Here is a 20,687-nt window from a genome sequence, read left to right as displayed (position 1 = left end):
GAAAAAGAGGCCACTTGGAAGGAATATAGGAAGGTTGTCAGTATGCAGGGAGGCAAGAAGGAAGGCTAAGACCCACTTGGAATTCAATCTGGCAAGGGGCATCAAGGACAACAAGAAGGGCTTCTTCAAGTACATCAGCAGTAAAAGGAAGACTAGGGAACATGTGGGCTGCTGCTGAATGAGGAGGATGCCCTGGTGACAGAGGATACAGAGAAGGTGGAGTTACTGAATGTCTTCTTTGCCACAGTCTTTACTGCTAAGGCTGGCCTTCAGGAATCCTGGACCCTGGAGGCATGAGAGAAATTCTGGAGAAAGGAAGACTTTCCCTTGGTTGAGGAGGATCAAGTTGGAGATCATTTAGACAAACAGGACACCCACAAATCTATGGGCCCCAATGGGATGCACCCACGAGTGCTGAGGGAGCTGGCAGATGTTATTGCTAAGCCACTCTCTATCATCTTTGAAAGGTCATGGAGAACAGGAGAGGTGCCTGAGGACTGGAAGAAGACCAATGTCACTCCAGTCTTCAAAAAGGGCAAGGAGAACCTAATGAAGTTCAACAAAGGCAAGTGTAGGGTCCTGCACTTAGGGAGGAATAACCCCATGCACCAGTACAGGCTGGGGGTTGACTTGCTGGAAATCAGCTCTGCAGAGAAGGACCTGGAGTTCTGGTGGACAAGAAGTTTACCATGAGCCAACAATGTGCCCTTGGGTCCAAGGAGGCAATGGTATCCTGGGGTGCATTAGGAAGAGTGTGGCCAGCAGGTCAAGGGAAGTTATCCTCCCCCCTCTACACTGCCTTACTGAGGCCACACCTGGAGTACTGTGTCTAGTTCTGGGCCCCCCAGTTCAAGAAAGATAAGGAACTACTGGAGAGAGTCCAGTGGAGGGCTACAAAGGTGATCAGAGGACTGGAGCATCTCTCTTATGAGGAGAGGCTGAGGGAGCTGGGTCTGTTTAGCTTGGAGAAGAGAAGACTGAGGGGGGATCTTATCAATACTTACAAATACCTTAAGGGCAGGCGTCAAGAGGATGGGGCCAGACTTTTCTCAGTGGTGCCCAGTGACAGGACAAGGGGCAACGAGCACAAACTGAAACAGGGGAAGGTCCATCTCAATTTGAGGAAAACTATTTTACTTTGAGGGTGACAGAGCACTGGAACAGGCTGCCCAGAGAGGTTGCGGAGTCTCCTTCTCTGGAGATGATATTCAAAATCTGCCTGGACATGACCCTGTGCAACCTGCTCTAGATGAACCTCCTTTGGCAGGGGGTTGGACTAGATGGATCTCCAGAGGTCCCTTTCAACCCTAACCATTCTGTCATTCTGTAATAGTCCCATAGGGCCAGTGCAAAAATCTAACAAAGAGTGGAGGCTAACAGTGGACTACTGAGGTCTGAACGAAGTCACACCACCGCTGAGTGCTGCTGTACCAGACATGCTAGAACTCCAATATGAACTGGAGTCAAAGGCTGCCAAATGGCATGCAACAATTGATAGCACCAATGCATTTCTCTCAATCCCTTTGGTAGCAGAGTGCAGGCCACAGTTTGCTTTCATGTGGAGGTGTATCCAGTACACCTGGAATCAACTGTCCCAGGGGTGGAAACACAGCCCTACTATTTGTCATGGATTGATACAGACTGCACTGGAACAAGGTGAAGCTCCTGAATACCTGCAGTATATTGATGACATCATTGTGTGGGGCAAACACAATGGCATAAATGTTTAAGAGGAGAATAATCCAAATTCTTTTGAAAGCTGGTTTTGCTATAAAACAAAGTAAGGTCAAAGGACCTGCACAGGAAATCCATTTTTTAGGAATAAACTGGCAAGATGGGCATCGTCATATCCCAATGGATGTGATCAATAAAATAACAGCTATGTCTTCACCAACTAACAAAAAAGAAACACAAGCCTTCTTAGGTGTCGTGGGTTTTTGGAGAATGCATATTCCAGGTTATAGTCTGATTGTAAGCCCTCTCTCTCGAGTGAACCAGAAGAAGAATGACTTTGAATGGGGCCCTGAGCAGCAGCAAGCCTTTGAACAAATTAAATGGGAGATGATAGTCCATGCAGTAGCACTTGGGCCAGTCTGGACAGGACAAGATGTGAAAAAACGTTCTTTACACTTCAGCCAGGGATAACAGCCCCACTTGGAGCCTCTGGCAGAAAGTGCCTGGAGACTTGAGTTTGACCTCTAGGGTTTTGGAGCTGGGGATATAGGGGATCTGAAGCCCGTTACACTCCAATTGAAAAAGAAATATTAGCAGCGTATGAAGGAATTCAAGCTGCTTCAGAAGTAGTTGGTACTGAAGCACAGCTCCTTTTGGTACCTTGATTGCCTTTGCTGGGTTGGATGTTCAAAGGGAGGGTCCCCACTACACATCATGCAACTGATGCTACATGGAGTAAGTGGGTCACACTCATAAAGCAACGGGCTCGAATGGGAAACCCCAACTGCCCAGGAACCCTGGAAGTAATCATGGACTGGCCAGAGGGCTGAAACTTTGGAGTGTCGCCAGAGGAGGTGACTTGTGCTGAAGAGGCCATGCTGTATAATAAATCACCAGAAAATGAAAAGCAATATGCCCTGTTTACAGATGGATCCTGTCATATTGTGGCAAACCATCGGAGGTGGAAAGCTGCTGTGTGGAGTCCTACATGATGAGTCGCAGAAACTGCTGAAGGACAAGGTGAATTGAGTCAGTTTGAAGAAGTGAAAGCAATCCAGCTGACTCTAGATATTGCTGAAAGAGAAAAATAGCCAGTACTTTATACTGACTCATGGATGGTGGCAAATGTGCTGTGGGGGTGGGTTACAGCAATGGAAGCAGAGCAAGTGGCAGCGCAGAGGTAATCCCATCTGGGCTGCTGAATTATGGCAAGATGTTGCTGCCCAAGTAGAGAAACTAGTCATGAAGGTACGTCATTGTCCTGGTTTGGCCTAAACCAGGCCAATTTTCTTTTCAGTGATTTTTCCTTTCAGCTAAGTCTCTTCTAAGTAACTGCACTTTCTGAAAGTAACTGCATGTTTTGCAGACAGTGTCTGCTTCTAGGACTGATAACGCTCGAAGTTTATAGTTATCGCTGAGGCACCGGTAGGGATGTTATGCAGAAAGGCTCTTGCTGTACTTATTCTTAGAGAAACCAAGGTCACTGCTAAATTCCTCACTGCTTACGAGTGAAGAGCCGAAGGGGGGTCGCACCTGCAGGGAGGAGCGGACGGGGCAGGTGACCCAAAAATTGACCAACAATTCCATCCCATACACGTCATTCTCAGTATAAAGCGGGGGGATCACGAGGGTCTTGCGCTCTTTCTGCTATGGCCAGTGTCCGAAGAGGACTCCGTTCGTTTTCCTGCTGCCCCCGATCCCGATCCGTGCATTCCTGAATCCAGCTCTCGACCGTCGCTAGGCCCAGCCTGGGCCTTCCCGGAGCCTGCTCTGCAGTGCCGGTGGTGATGTCGCCGACATCGGGGGAGCTCTATTTTGGTTTTGTATATATTTGTTTATATTTATATATATATTTGATTATTCCAATATTATTATTGTACTCTTTTTTCATTATTATAGTTTATTAAAACTGTTTTAACTTTCCAACCCGGAAGTCTCTCTCCCTTTTCCCTTTCCCTTCGGGGGTGGGGGGAGGGTTAACAGAGAACATCAGCCACAGGTTTAATAGCCAGCCCAGCTTTAAACTGTGACAGTCATATAGATGCCCACATACCCAAGAGTTGGGCCACTGAAGAACGATGAAACAATGATCAGGTAGACCAGGCTGCTAGAAGTGAGGCGGCTCAGGTGCATCCTGACTGGGAACATAAGAGTGAGCTAGTTATAGCTTGATGGGCCATGACACATTAGGACATTTAGGAAGGGATGCAACATGCAAATGGGCTCATGATCAAGGGATGGACTTGACTATTGATGCCATTGCACAGGTTATCCATGAATGTAAAATATGCACCATAATCAAGCAAGCCAAGTGGCTAAAGCCTTTTTGGTATAGAGGATGATAGCTGAAATATCAATTTGGGAAGCCTACCGCAGTGATTATATTACACTACCACAAATGCACCATGGCAAGCAGCATGTGCTCAATTAGAGCTTGATTTGGCTGCTACAGTCAAAGATAACAAAAAAAGCTTTTACAAATACATCAACAGCAAAAGGAGGGTCAAGGAGAGCCTCCACCACTTGCTGAAGGAGGAGGGTAGTGTAGTGTCAGGGGATGAGGAAAAGGCAGAGCTGCTCAATGCCTTCTATGCCTCGGTCTTTAATGTCAAGACCGGTTGTCCTCAGGAGACTCGGCCCCCAGAGCCTGAAGTTAGGGACAGGGGGCTGTGTGAACCCCCCGTAATCCAGGAGGAGACGGTTAGTGACCTGCTGTGCCAGTTGGACACCCACAAGTCTATGGGCCCAGATGGGATTCACCCCAGAGTAATGAAGGAACTGGCAAAGGAACTTGCCAAACCACTCTCGATTATCTACCAGCAGTCCTGGTTAACTGGAGAAGTTCCAGCTGACTGGAAATTAGCAAATGTAATGCCCATCTACAAGAAGGGTCGGAAGGACGATCCAGGGAACTATAGGCCTGTCAGCCTGACCTCGGTGCCAGGCAAGGTGATGGAACAGATCATCCTGAGTGCCATTACACGGCACATGCAGGACAATCGGGGCATCGGGGCCAGCCAACATGGATTCATGAAAGGCAGGTCCTGCTTGACCAACCTGATCACCTTCTATGACCAAGTGACCCGCTTAGTAGATGAGGGCAGGGCTGTGGATGTAGTCTATCTAGACTTCAGTAAGGCATTTGACACTGTCTCCCACAGCATCCTCCTAGACAAACTGGCTGCCTGGGGCTTGGATGGGTGGACTCTTAAATGGGTTAAAAACTGGCTGGATGGCCAAGCCCAGAGAGTGGTGGTGAATGGGGCAAAGTCCAGCTGGCGGCCGGTCACTAGCGGTGTTCGCCAGGGCTCAGTTCTGGGGCCGGTGCTGTTCAATATCTTTATAGATGATCTAGACGTAGGGATTGAGTGCACCCTCAGCAAATTTGCAGATGACACCAAGCTGGGTGGGAGTGTCGATCTGCTGGAGGGTAGGAAGGCCCTACAGAGGGATCTGGACAGGTTAGATAGATGGGCCGAGACCAATGGCATGAGGTTCAACAAGAACAAGTGCCGGGTCTTACACTTCGGCCACAACAACCCCATGCAGCTCTACAGGCTGGGGGAAGAGTGGTTAGAAAGCGGCCTGGCGGAAAGAGACCTGGGGGTGCTGATCGACAGCCGGCTAAACATGAGCCAGCAGTGTGCCCAGGTGGCCAAGAAGGCCAATGGCATCCTGGCCTCTATTAGGAATAGTGTAGCCAGCCGGTCTAGGGAAGTGATCATCCCTCTGTACTCGGCACTGGTGAGGCCGCACCTTGAATCCTGTGTCCAGTTCTGGGCCCTGCACGTCAAGAAAGATGTTGAGGTGTTGGAGCGCGTCCAGAGGAGGGCGACCAAGCTGGTGAAGGGTCTGGAGGGTCTGACCTACGAGGAACGGCTGAGGGAGCTGGGGTTGTTTAGCCTGGAGAAGAGGAGGCTCCGAGGTGACCTTATTGCAGTCTACAACTACCTGAAGGGAGGTTGTAGTGAAGTGGGAGTTGGCCTCTTCTCCCGGGCAACTAGCGATAGGACAAGAGGACACAGCCTCAAGCTTCGCCAGGGGAGGTTCAGGTTGGACATCAGGAAGAATTTCTTTACAGAAAGGGTTATTAGACATTGGAATGGGCTGCCCAGGGAGGTGGTGGTGTCACCATCTCTGGATGTGTTTAAGAAAAGACTGGACATGGCACTTAGTGCCATGGTCTAGTTGACAGGGTGGTGTCAGGGCAACGGTTGGACTCGATGATCCCTGAGGTCTCTTCCAACCTGGTTGATTCTGTGATTCTGTGATTCTGTGAGAAGGTGAGTGGAGTAAGTTTGCAGAAGTAAAAGCCATCCAGCTGGCTCTAGATATTGTTGAGTGAGAAAAATGGCCAGTACTCTACCTGTATACTGACTCATGGATGGCAGCAAGTGCCCTGTGGGGATGGTTGAAGCAATGGAAGAAAAACAACTGGCAGCGCAGAGGCAAACCCATTGTCCTGGTTTCATTGGGATTTGGTTTCAGTTTGTGGCCAGCCATGGTGATCAAGGCCCTCAGCAGTTAAATCCGGGGCAGCTGACCCAGGCTGACCCACAGGTGTATTCTATATCATTGACATCAAGCTCACTATAAAAGAGAGGGTTTGCTGGCAAAAGGTGGGGGCTTTTCTTCTTCTTGCCTCTTTTCCTTCCCTTCTCTTCCTCTATTATTCTGTTGTGATTTCTGGAGCAATTTGCTAGTAATCTGTGGATAAGTATACTTTTGTCTGTTTTGTGTGGTCATTTATATTGATTTCTTCATTTCATTAAATCTGGTTAACTTCATCCTACAAGTCTCCCTCTCCTTTTCCAAATTCCCTTCCTCATTTGGGGAAGGGACATGGGGTGATAGAAAACTGTTGTTGTTTAGCCCTGGGTGCGGGCTAAACGAAGACACCCATCTTGGCAGTGGAATTGTGGCATGGTATTGCTACCTGATGAGAGAAGCTGGTTGTGAAGGTACCTCATGTAGATGCTCATGTACCCAAGAGCAGAGCCACTGAGGAACAACAAAACAACCAGCAGGTGGATCAGGCTGCTAAGATTGAAGTGGCTCAAGTAGATCTGGACTGGCAGCATAAAGGTGAATTATTTTTAGCTCGATGGGCCCATAATACATCAGGCCGTCAAGGCAGAGATGCCACATACAGATGGGCCTGTGACCGAGGGGTGGATTTGACTATGGACAGTATTGCAGAGGTCATCCATGAAGGTGAAACTTGTGCTGCAATTAAACAAGCCATACGACTGAAACCCCTGTGGTATGGAGGATGATGGCTGAAATATAAGTATGGAGAGGCCTGGCAAAGTGATTACATCTCGCTTCCGCGAACCCTACAAGGAAGCGCTATGTGCTCATAATGATGGAAGCAAGTACCGGCTGCTTGGAAACGTGTCCTGTGCCTCATACCACTGCCCGTAACACTATTATGGGCCTTGAAAAGCAAATTTTATTGTGACATGGCACTCTGGTAAGAATAGAGTCAGACAAGGGGACTCATTTCTGAAATAGCCTCATAGACACCTGGGCTAAAGTGCATGGTATTGAAGGGATATATCACATTCCCTACCATGTACCAGCCGCTGGGAAAGTTGAATGCTGCAATGGACTGTTGAAGACGACACTGAAAGCAATGGGTGATGGGACATTCAAAAACTGGGATGAACACTTAGCAAAGGCCGCCTGGTTAGTTAATACCAGGGGACCTGTCAATCAGGCTGGTCCTGCTCAATCCAAACTGTTGCGCACTGTAGAGGGGGATAAAGTCCCTGTGGTTCATGCGAGAAATACGTTGGGGAAGACAGTTTGGATTACTCCTGCCTTGAGCAAAGGGAAACCCATGTGTGGAATTGCTTTTGCTCAAGGACCTTGGTGCATGTGGTGGGTGATGCAGGAGGATGGGGAAGTTAGATTTGTAGCCCAAGGAGATTTGATTTTGTGTGAGATCTTCATCACATTCATCTGAGGATGCTGTGGGAGACAGTGTCAAATGCCTTACTGAAGTCTAGATAGACTACATCCACAGCCCTGCCCTCATCTACTAAGCGGGTCACTTGGTCATAGAAGGTGATCAGGTTGGTCAAGCAGGACCTGCCTTTCATGAATCCATGTTGGCTGGCCCCGATGCCCCGATTGTCCTGCATGTGCCGTGTAATGGCACTCAGGATGATCTGTTCCATCACCTTGCCTGGCACCGAGGTCAGGCTGACAGGCCTATAGTTCCCTGGATCGTCCTTCCGACCCTTCTTGTAGATGGGCATTACATTTGCTAATTTCCAGTCAGCTGGAACTTCTCCAGTTAACCAGGACTGCTGGTAGATAATCGAGAGTGGTTTGGCAAGTTCCTTTGCCAGTTCCTTCATTACTCTGGGGTGAATCCCATCTGGGCCCATAGACTTGTGGGTGTCCAACTGGCACAGCAGGTCACTAACCGTCTCCTCCTGGATTACGGGGGGTTCACACAGCCCCCTGTCCCTAACTTCAGGCTCTGGGGGCCGAGTCTCCTGAGGACAACCGGTCTTGACATTAAAGACCGAGGCATAGAAGGCATTGAGCAGCTCTGCCTTTTCCTCATCCCCTGACACTACACTACCCTCCTCCTTCAGCAAGTGGTGGAGGCTCTCCTTGACCCTCCTTTTGCTGTTGATGTATTTGTAAAAGCTTTTTTTGTTATCTTTGACTGTAGCAGCCAAATCAAGCTCTAATTGAGCACATGCTGCTTGCCATGGTGCATTTGTGGTAGTGTAATATAATCACTGCGGTAGGCTTCCCCAAATTGATATTTCAGCTATCATCCTCTATACCAAAAAGGCTTTAGCCACTTGGCTTGCTTGATTATGGTGCATATTTTACATTCATGGATAACCTGTGCAATGGCATCAATAGTCAAGTCCATCCCTTGATCATGAGCCCATTTGCATGTTGCATCCCTTCCTAAATGTCCTAATGTGTCATGGGCCCATCAAGCTATAACTAGCTCACTCTTATGTTCCCAGTCAGGATGCACCTGAGCCGCCTCACTTCTAGCAGCCTGGTCTACCTGATCATTGTTTCATCGTTCTTCAGTGGCCCAACTCTTGGGTATGTGGGCATCTATATGACTGTCACAGTTTAAAGCTGGGCTGGCTATTAAACCTGTGGCTGATGTTCTCTGTTAACCCTCCCCCCACCCCCGAAGGGAAAGGGAAAAGGGAGAGAGACTTCCGGGTTGGAAAGTTAAAACAGTTTTAATAAACTATAATAATGAAAAAAGAGTACAATAATAATATTGGAATAATCAAATATATATATAAATATAAACAAATATATACAAAACCAAAATAGAGCTCCCCCGATGTCGGCGACATCACCACCGGCACTGCAGAGCAGGCTCCGGGAAGGCCCAGGCTGGGCCTAGCGACGGTCGAGAGCTGGATTCAGGAATGCACGGATCGGGATCGGGGGCAGCAGGAAAACGAACGGAGTCCTCTTCGGACACTGGCCATAGCAGAAAGAGCGCAAGACCCTCGTGATCCCCCCGCTTTATACTGAGAATGACGTGTATGGGATGGAATTGTTGGTCAATTTTTGGGTCACCTGCCCCGTCCGCTCCTCCCTGCAGGTGCGACCCCCCTTCGGCTCTTCACTCGTAAGCAGTGAGGAATTTAGCAGTGACCTTGGTTTCTCTAAGAATAAGTACAGCAAGAGCCTTTCTGCATAACATCCCTACCGGTGCCTCAGCGATAACTATAAACTTCGAGCGTTATCAGTCCTAGAAGCAGACACTGTCTGCAAAACATGCAGTTACTTTCAGAAAGTGCAGTTACTTAGAAGAGACTTAGCTGAAAGGAAAAATCACTGAAAAGAAAATTGGCCTGGTTTAGGCCAAACCAGGACAATGACGTACCTTCATGACTAGTTTCTCTACTTGGGCAGCAACATCTTGCCATAATTCAGCAGCCCAGATGGGATTACCTCTGCGCTGCCACTTGCTCTGCTTCCATTGCTGTAACCCACCCCCACAGCACATTTGCCACCATCCATGAGTCAGTATAAAGTACTGGCTATTTTTCTCTTTCAGCAATATCTAGAGTCAGCTGGATTGCTTTCACTTCTTCAAACTGACTCAATTCACCTTGTCCTTCAGCAGTTTCTGCGACTCATCATGTAGGACTCCACACAGCAGCTTTCCACCTCCGATGGTTTGCCACAATATGACAGGATCCATCTGTAAACAGGGCATATTGCTTTTCATTTTCTGGTGATTTATTATACAGCATGGCCTCTTCAGCACAAGTCACCTCCTCTGGCGACACTCCAAAGTTTCAGCCCTCTGGCCAGTCCATGATTACTTCCAGGGTTCCTGGGCAGTTGGGGTTTCCCATTCGAGCCCGTTGCTTTATGAGTGTGACCCACTTACTCCATGTAGCATCAGTTGCATGATGTGTAGTGGGGACCCTCCCTTTGAACATCCAACCCAGCAAAGGCAATCAAGGTACCAAAAGGAGCTGTGCTTCAGTACCAACTACTTCTGAAGCAGCTTGAATTCCTTCATACGCTGCTAATATTTCTTTTTCAATTGGAGTGTAACGGGCTTCAGATCCCCTATATCCCCAGCTCCAAAACCCTAGAGGTCAAACTCAAGTCTCCAGGCACTTTCTGCCAGAGGCTCCAAGTGGGGCTGTTATCCCTGGCTGAAGTGTAAAGAACGTTTTTTCACATCTTGTCCTGTCCAGACTGGCCCAAGTGCTACTGCATGGACTATCATCTCCCATTTAATTTGTTCAAAGGCTTGCTGCTGCTCAGGGCCCCATTCAAAGTCATTCTTCTTCTGGTTCACTCGAGAGAGAGGGCTTACAATCAGACTATAACCTGGAATATGCATTCTCCAAAAACCCACGACACCTAAGAAGGCTTGTGTTTCTTTTTTGTTAGTTGGTGAAGACATAGCTGTTATTTTATTGATCACATCCATTGGGATATGACGATGCCCATCTTGCCAGTTTATTCCTAAAAAATGGATTTCCTGTGCAGGTCCTTTGACCTTACTTTGTTTTATAGCAAAACCAGCTTTCAAAAGAATTTGGATTATTCTCCTCTTAAACATTTATGCCATTGTGTTGCCCCACACAATGATGTCATCAATATACTGCAGGTATTCAGGAGCTTCACCTTGTTCCAGTGCAGTCTGTATCAATCCATGACAAATAGTAGGGCTGTGTTTCCACCCCTGGGACAGTTGATTCCAGGTGTACTGGATACACCTCCACATGAAAGCAAACTGTGGCCTGCACTCTGCTACCAAAGGGATTGAGAGAAATGCATTGGTGCTATCAATTGTTGCATGCCATTTGGCAGCCTTTGACTCCAGTTCATATTGGAGTTCTAGCATGTCTGGTACAGCAGCACTCAGCGGTGGTGTGACTTCGTTCAGACCTCAGTAGTCCACTGTTAGCCTCCACTCTTTGTTAGATTTTTGCACTGGCCCTATGGGACTATTACAGAATGACAGAATGGTTAGGGTTGAAAGGGACCTCTGGAGATCCATCTAGTCCAACCCCCTGCCAAAGGAGGTTCATCTAGAGCAGGTTGCACAGGGTCATGTCCAGGCAGATTTTGAATATCATCTCCAGAGAAGGAGACTCCGCAACCTCTCTGGGCAGCCTGTTCCAGTGCTCTGTCACCCTCAAAGTAAAATAGTTTTTCCTCAAATTGAGATGGACCTTCCCCTGTTTCAGTTTGTGCTCGTTGCCCCTTGTCCTGTCACTGGGCACCACTGAGAAAAGTCTGGCCCCATCCTCTTGACGCCTGCCCTTAAGGTATTTGTAAGTATTGATAAGATCCCCCCTCAGTCTTCTCTTCTCCAAGCTAAACAGACCCAGCTCCCTCAGCCTCTCCTCATAAGAGAGATGCTCCAGTCCTCTGATCACCTTTGTAGCCCTCCACTGGACTCTCTCCAGTAGTTCCTTATCTTTCTTGAACTGGGGGGCCCAGAACTAGACACAGTACTCCAGGTGTGGCCTCAGTAAGGCAGTGTAGAGGGGGGAGGATAACTTCCCTTGACCTGCTGGCCACACTCTTCCTAATGCACCCCAGGATACCATTGGCCTCCTTGGACCCAAGGGCACATTGTTGGCTCATGGTAAACTTCTTGTCCACCAGAACTCCCAGGTCCTTCTCTGCAGAGCTGATTTCCAGCAAGTCAACCCCCAGCCTGTACTGGTGCATGGGGTTATTCCTCCCTAAGTGCAGGACCCTACACTTGCCTTTGTTGAACTTCATTAGGTTCTCCTTGCCCTTTTTGAAGACTGGAGTGACATTGGTCTTCTTCCAGTCCTCAGGCACCTCTCCTGTTCTCCATGACCTTTCAAAGATGATAGAGAGTGGCTTAGCAATAACATCTGCCAGCTCCCTCAGCACTCGTGGGTGCATCCCATTGGGGCCCATAGATTTGTGGGTGTCCTGTTTGTCTAAATGATCTCCAACTTGATCCTCCTCAACCAAGGGAAAGTCTTCCTTTCTCCAGAATTTCTCTCATGCCTCCAGGGTCCAGGATTCCTGAAGGCCAGCCTTAGCAGTAAAGACTGTGGCAAAGAAGACATTCAGTAACTCCACCTTCTCTGTATCCTCTGTCACCAGGGCATCCTCCTCATTCAGCAGCAGGCCCACATGTTCCCTAGTCTTCCTTTTACTGCTGATGTACTTGAAGAAGCCCTTCTTGTTGTCCTTGATGCCCCTTGCCAGATTGAATTCCAAGTGGGTCTTAGCCTTCCTTCTTGCCTCCCTGCATACTGACAACCTTCCTATATTCCTTCCAAGTGGCCTCTTTTTCCACATTCTGCAGACTTCCTTCTTCCATTTGAGTTTTGCCAGAAGCTCCTTGCTCATGCATGCAGGTCTCCTGCCCCCTTTGCTTGATTTCTTACTCATAGGGATGCACTGATCTTGAGCTTGGTGGAAGTGATGCTTAAATATTGACCAGCTCTCTTGGACCCCTCTACCTTCTAGAGCCTGATCCCATGGGATACCCCCAAGGAGGTCCTTGAAGAGGCCAAATTCAGCTCTCCTGAAGTCCAGGGTTGTGATCCTGCTTCTTGCCCTGCTTCCTCCACGCAGAATCCTGAACTCCACCACCTCATGGTCACTGCAGCCAAGGCTACCCCCCACCTTCACATCCCCAACAAGACCTTCGTTATTTGTTAGCACAAGGTCTAGCAGCACACCTCTCTGCATTGGCTCCTCCACCACCTGTGTCAGGAAGTTATCGTCAATGCTCTGCAGGAACCTCCTGGACTGTGGGTGCCTAGCTGTGTTGTCTTTCCAGCAGATATCAGGGTGACTGAAGTCCCCCATGAGAACCAGGGCCTGCAATCCTGAGGCTACTTCCAGCTGCCTGTAGAAGGCCTCATCTCCTTCCTCTTCCTGATCAGGTGGCCTGTACTAAACACCCACAACAGTGTCACCTGTATTACCCTGCCCCTAGCAAGCCACCCATAGGCTCTCTACTTGTTCTTCATCCACCCCCAGGCAGAGCTCTATACATTCCAGATGCTCTCTCACATAAAGGGCAACTCCACCTCCTCACCTTCCTGGCCTGTTCTTCCTAAAAAGTATGTAGCCATTTGTCCCCATTTAGCCTGCACCCAGGGCTAAACAGAATCACAGAATCAAACAGGTTGGAAGAGACCTCTGGGATCATCGAGTCCAACCATTGCCCTGACACCACCAACAATAAACAGTTTTTCTCTCACCCAATATCCCTTCCCCAAACGAGGAAGGGAATTGGGAAAAGGAGGGAGACTTGTAGGTTGAAGTTAACCAGATTTAATGAAATGAAGAAATCAATATAAATGACAACACAAAACAGACAAAAGTATACTTATCTACAGATCACCAGCAAGTTGCTCCAGGAATCACAATGGCTACAAATGAGGGAAAAGGGAGGAGAGGCAAGGAGAGCATGAAAAGCCCCAACTTTTGCCAGCAAACCCTCTCTTTTATAGTGACCTTGATGTCAATGATATAGAATACACCTGTAGGCCAGCCTGGGTCAGCTGCCCTGGATTTAACTGCTAAGGGCCTTGACCACCATGGCTGGCCATAAACTGAAACCAAATCCCAATGAAACCAGGGCAGGATTCCACCCCTTATTCTACATCATTTACATCAAATCACTACTGTTTTCCCCATCCCTCAACATACATACACATCCACATATACACACATATATTCTATCCAGTCCATGAGCTATCTCTCCAAGAAGTCCATTGAATCAATTCAGTCCAAATCCATGGGTTCCATTTCTCAGAATATTTCTCAGGGCAGGAAGACACATTGGTGTGGGATTCACTCAGTTAGCAGCTCAGGACCAGGCCTCAGTACAGTGTTATGGACTGTTGAAGTTAAGCACAGCAGGATGGTGTATTGCATCTTGATCTTGCAGTTGGTGTATCTGCTGCAGCCAATGTTCAAGGTCTGGGGTGATTCTTACTATAATAAATGACACTTAGCATCATACAGTTATTGCCTATTCTTGCCCAGAATCACATCTCCTTGGGATACACATTTAACTTCCCCATCCTGCTGCATGATTCACCAGGTGCACCCAGGTCCTTGAGCAAAAGCAATTCCACAAATGGGTTTCCCTTTGCTCAAGGCAGGAGTAATCCAAACTGTTTTCCCCAACATATTCCTTGCATGAAACACAGGGACTTTATCCCCCTCTACAGTGAGGAACAGTTTGGATTGAGCAGGACCAGCCCGGTTGACAGATCCCCTGGTATTAACTAACCAGGTGGCCTTTGCTAAGTGTTCATCCCAGTTTTTGAAAGTCCCAGCACCCATTGCTTTCAGTGTTGCCTTCAACAGTCCATTACATCATTCCACTTTCCCAGTGGCTGGTGCATGGTAGGGGATGTGATATATCTATTCAACACCATGCTCTTTAGCCCAGGTGTCTATGAGGCTATTTTGGAAATGAGTCCCCTTGTCTGACTCTATTCTTTCCAGAGTACCATGTCACCACAAAAATCTGCATTTCAAGGCCCACAATAGTGTTATGGGCAGTGGCATGAGGCACAGGGTATGTTTCCAACCAGCTGGTACTTGCTTCCACCATCCTGAGCACGTAGGACTTGCCTTGGTGGGTTCATGGAAGCGAGATGTAATCACTTCGCCAGGCCTCTCCATACTTATATTTCAGCCATCATCCTCCATACCACAGGGGTTTCAGCTGTTTGGCTTGTTTAATTGCAGCACATGTTTCACATTCATGGATGACCTCTGCAATACTGTCCATGGTCAAATCCACCCCTCGGTCACAGGCCCATCTGTATGTGGCATCTCTGCCTTAATGGCCTGAATGTATTACAGGCCCACCGAGCTAAGAATAGTTCACCTTTATGCTGCCAGTCCAGGCCTACTTGGGACACTTTGATCTTAGCAAACTTGATCCACCTGCTGGTTGTTTTGCTGTTCCTCAGTGGCTCTGCTCTTGGGTACATGGGCATCTACATGACATACCTTCACAACCAGCTTCTCTCCTTGGGTAGCAATATCCTGCCATAATTCAGCTGCCCAGATGGGTTTGCCTCTGCACTGCCAGTTGTTTTTCTTCCAGTGCTTCAGCCATCCCCACAGGGCATTCGCTACCATCCATGAGTCAGTGTGCAGGTACACTACTGGCCATTTTTCTCAATCAGCAATATCTAGAGCCAGCTGAATAGCTTTTACTTCTGCATACTGACCCCACTCACCTTCTCCCTCAGCTGCTTCTACCCCTCGTTGCATAGGACTCCACACAGCAGCTTTCCACCTCGGCTGCTTGCCTACAATACGACAAGATCCATCAGTGAACAAGGCATGATACTTCTCATTCTCTGATAGTCTATTGTATGGTGGGGCCTCTTCAGCGCACATGACCTCCTCATCTGGCAACATTCCAAAATCTTTGCTTTCGGGCCAGTCCATGGTTACTTCCAGAATTCCCAGGCAATTAAGTTTCCCTATGGGGGCCCAGTGAGTAATCCATGCAACCCACTTACTCCACATGGCATCAGTTGCTTGATGTGTAGAGGGGGTCTGTCCTTTAAACATCCAGTTCAACACTGTCAATCTGGGTGCCAGCAGGAGCTGTGCATCTCAGTACCAATGCCTTTTAAGGCAGCTCCAACTCCTTCATAGGCTGCCAGTATCTCTTTCTGTTGGAGCATAACAGTCCTCTGATCCTCTGTATCCCCAGCTCCAAAACCCTATGGGTAAACCTCAAGTCTCCAGGTAGGACTGTTCTCCCAGGCTGTGGTATAGAGGACATTCTTTACATCTGGTCCCATCCGGACTGGTCCAAGGGCCACTGCATGGACTACCTCTTGTTTAATTTGCTCAAAAGCCTGTTGTTGCTCAGGGCCCCATTTAAAGTCATTCTTCTTCCGAGTCACTTCATAGAGAGGGCTCACAATCTGACTGTAATGGGGAACATGAATCCTCCAGAAGACTACTACGCCTAGGAAGGCTTGCGTCTCCTTTTTGTTAGTTGGCAGAGACATAGCTGTTATTTTGTTGATCACATCCATGGGGATCTGACAGTGGCCATCTTGCCACTTGATCCCTAAGAACTGGATCTCTTTTGCAGGTCCCTTGACCTTTCCGCATTTGATGGCAAAACCAGCTTCTAGAAGGATTTGAATGACTTTTTCCCCCTTTCTCAAAAACTTCCCCTGCTGTATTACCCCATACAATGATGTCATCAATGTATTGCAGGTGTTCCGGAGCTCCACCCTTCTCCAGTGCAGTCTGGACCAGTCCATGGCAAATGGTAGGGCTATGTTTCCACCCCTGGGGCAATAGATTCCACATGTACTGGATGCCCCTCTAGGTGAAGGCAAACTGTTGCCTACACTCCACTGCCAAAGGAATGGAGAAAAACGCATTTGCGATGTCAGTCGTGGCATACCACTTTGCTGCCTTTGACTCCAGTTCATAATGGAGTTCTAACATGTCCAGTACAACAGCACTCAGTGGTGGTGTGACTTCATTCAGGCCACGATAGTCCGCAGTTAGTCTCCATTCCCCATTGGACTTTCGCACTGGCCATATGGGACTGCTGAAGGGGGAGCGTGTTTTGCTGATCACACCTTGGCTCTCCAGTTGACAGATCAGCTCATGGATGGGGATCAGGGAGTCTGTTAGTCACATACTGTCATCGGTGGACCGTTCTAGTAGCAATGGGCACCTTTTTCTCCTTGACCCTCAGCAGCCCCACCATAGAAGGGTCCTCTGATAGACCAGGCAGGGGAAACAGCTGTCTAATTTCTTCCCTCTCCACAGCTGCTACACCAAATGCCCACCAGTATCCCCTTGGGTCCTTGAAATACCCTCTCCTGAGGTAATCTATGCCAAGAATGCATGGGGCATCTGGGCCAGTCACAATAGGGCGCATCTGCCACTCAGTCCCAGTCAGACTCACTTCAGCTTCCAATACAGTCAGCTCTTGGGAGCCCCCTGTCACACCAGAGATAGAAATTGATTCTGTCCCTTTTGTAGTTTGATGGCATTATGGTGCATTGTGCACCAGTGTCCACTAGAGCCTTATACTGCTGTATTTCTGATGTGCCAGGCCATCGAACCCACACAGTCCAAAAACCACTGTTGTCCCTATCCTCCACCTGGCTGGAGGCAGGGCCCCTCTAATCCTGAACATAGTGTTCATTATTGACATCTCAGTTCGATCAGCTCACCTAGATTTGCTCCCCATTATTCATATCTGGTAAATAGGGATCTGAAGCCCATCTATGCTGTCTGGAGAGCTTCCCATTAGAAACTGGAGCAACAAATTCCTGGAAAAAGCCCCATTCCTAGTCAGTGCACCTTGTAACTCATGTACATGTGCCTGTAAAGCCAAGGTAGGTTTTCCATCCCATTTCCTCATGTCTTTTCCATGGTCGCACAGGAAAAACCACAGGGCACCTCATGATGGGTACTATCTCTTGTGAGGAGGTCTTGCAGGGGAACGCTATCGCCTGATGGCTGAGACATCCTTCGGTGCAGGTGGGGAGCAGGGTCTGTCCTCCATCTGGGACAATTTGTCCCACACCTTACTGAGCAGTTCTGTGGATTTGTCAGATGGTTTTTCCCACAGCAGATACAGTGGCCCATGTGGAGGAAACGAGATTGTCTGCATATTGCCACATCTGATTATCCATGTCAGCCACTGTTGGTGCATTGGCATCTGCCCAGCTAAATAACACTAATGAGTTACCATATGACAGTGGCACAGTCTGTACCCACTTGCACCACCTGGGTCCAATATCTCTGAGTGCATCTGTATCTTGTGGCGTCTCCGGGTCAGCAAAAATCAGCTCCTGCACAGCTATTTCCCTTAGATTCTTAACACCTCTCTCAATGGTTGTCCACTTGCCTGGGTGGTATATGACATCATCCCTGAAGGGATAGCTGTTCTTCACACTTTGCGGGAGTCCCTGCCAGAGAGTGGGGGGCTCTGCACCACTTGCAAGACCCCTATCAATACCACTTCTCTAGCCATTGGTCCCACCTGCTTGGCTTCACTACCATCTAACTTGAGACCATCAGCTCCATTATCCCAGCATCAGAGCAGCCAAGTTACTCACCTTCATAACAGCTGTAATCTCTACATATATCTCGCAGCTCACTCAGGGATAGGGATTGAGTGGTTACCTCTGGCTCAGCCTCCTGGGATGTCCCTGGTTAGCCATCACAACTTGCCCTTTTTGTGGTTTTCAGCTTCTGTACAGGGGAGACAGATACCGGTACTGGTTGAGTCCCTAGGTCAGCTGCATTACCCATCACTGGGGGCTGATTAGCTGCAGCCCTTGTTGCCAAGGTCTGGGTCATCGCAGCAAGTGCTGCCTGGAGTTGGGCAATCACACTACCCACTGCGGAGATCTGAACAGCCTCTGGGGTAGCTGGGGTGCCTGCTGTAGGGACTGGCATGGTCTGAGTCTCTGTGATTCCAAGTGTGGGGACCCGGGTAGCTGTGGTGTCTGTTACAGTGGTTGCAGCAGCTGTGCCATATGTGCCCTTATACTGATATTGAAGTGAGAGCAAGAACTGAAAAACATTCAAAAGGCCTGACAATATGAGCATGGTGGTCAAAACATCCCACGGGTATTCAAAATTTTCAAAAGCCAGTGAGATCCACTTCAAGGGCAAAAGAACATATGTCACGCATTCACATTCCATAGGAATCAGAAATGGGCACAGTTCCAAACAAACTTATAATACCATAAACCAATGCCAAACCACATAGCAGAGGGATACCTCTAAATCCATGCCCAGAAGTGATAAACTACACAAAACTAGTAACAAACATCACAACCACACATTTGAACAGCCATCCCAAAAGTGACTGTAAAACTAAACACCAGAGAATTCCACTCAGTGGCCCTGCTACTGACACCAACGTGATGAATGCCTGTACCAAAAAACAGTCAAATCTGAAAACTTCAACCCTCCCAGACTCTTAAAACAAAAGTCCATGGTTCTCCCACATAACCTATTTACATTGGGTGCCAAATAAACTGCTTTGTTTAGCCCGCACCCAGGGCTAAATAATAGCAGTTTTTCCTCTCACCCAATGTCCCTTCCCCAAAAGAGGAAGGGAATTAGGAAAAGGAGAGGAAGACTTGTAGGATAATTTAATGAAATGAAGAAATCAATATAAATGACAACATAAAACAGACAAAAGTATACTTATCCACAGATCACTAGCAAGTTTCTCTAGCCATCACAACAAAGAAGAAAAGACAAGGAGAACAGAAAAGAGGCCCACATCTTTCTAGCAAACCCTCTCTTTTATAGTGAGCTTGATATCAATGATATAGAATACACCTGTGGGCCAGCCAGGGTCAGCTGCCCCGGATTTAACTGCTGAGGGCCTTGATCACCATGGCTGGCCACAAACTGAAACCAAATCCCAGTGAAACCAGGACAGTTGCTTAAAGAATCACCGTCAAAGATATTAGCAAAAGTGAATTTAATATGAATTTGTAAAAGCGCGACTTAACAAAGTTCAAATGGCAAGGTTCACTCTATTACTTATTACAAAAGGAAAACTGAGTTAGAATTGGGCTAGAATGATTTACACAGAGATTGGGAATGGATGGGGAAAAGGGAAAAAAGGTAAGGGAGAAAGGGTAAGGAAGACCCTCCCGTTGAGTCACGAGGTTCAGAAAGGACCCCCTTGCTTTCTAAACTCCTTCTCAGAGAGAAGTCTAGGTGCAGCTGGATCCAGTCCTAGCCCCAGACTTGGTCAACGGTTTATGTCTAAGGGAATTGGATACAGGGATTTCAGTGGTATTGACTCAATGTGGTGTTGTGTGTTTTGCACAACTTTGGGATAGCAGCAATTTAAGATTTAACACTATTGTGGTAAAACACAAGATTAGATTATATGATTTTCTAGCAATACTTAATCAATCAATAATCAACAATCTATTATAATCAATATAGTGCCTTAGTTAAAGATTCAACAAAGTTTCTTAAATTGCATATACACAAACACATGCACACACATAGAGATATAGATATAGAGGTTAACCTATAATTAAGATGTTTCTTTTTAAGCAGATCATAAATTTTTGGGACTAAATAATCTTTGAAAATCTCGCAAAATCAAAATATAGTGAATTACTCACTATATTTCGATTTTAACATCACAAAATATAATTACAGTGCATTACTCTTTCCCTTCATCAGCATCTATCGGCAGACTGTCTGGATCACCTCGCGAGTCTACCTTGAACGTCATGCAAATCTACCCCGAGAGGCGTCCCAACTCAAGGGGATATGCAGGGTCACAGCCTGCTGCAATCCCTGAGAGCTCTAGGGGCCTCATTTAGGATCTTTACTTATAGGATCGCAAGATGATTGACTTTGGTCAGTACTTTTTTGTGATGGCCATTATTCTTGTCAGGCAGTCTTGGCACCTTTCAGAGCAGGCAATGGTCCAGCCAGGAGGAGTTCTGGGTACGTTTCCCAGGCAACAGGAGTTTAGG

Source organism: Nyctibius grandis, chromosome W, assembly GCF_013368605.1.
Source record: "Nyctibius grandis isolate bNycGra1 chromosome W, bNycGra1.pri, whole genome shotgun sequence".
NCBI lineage: Eukaryota > Metazoa > Chordata > Aves > Nyctibiiformes > Nyctibiidae > Nyctibius > Nyctibius grandis.
The sequence above is the reverse complement of the archived record's forward strand: the minus strand, read 5'-3'. Positions refer to the sequence as shown.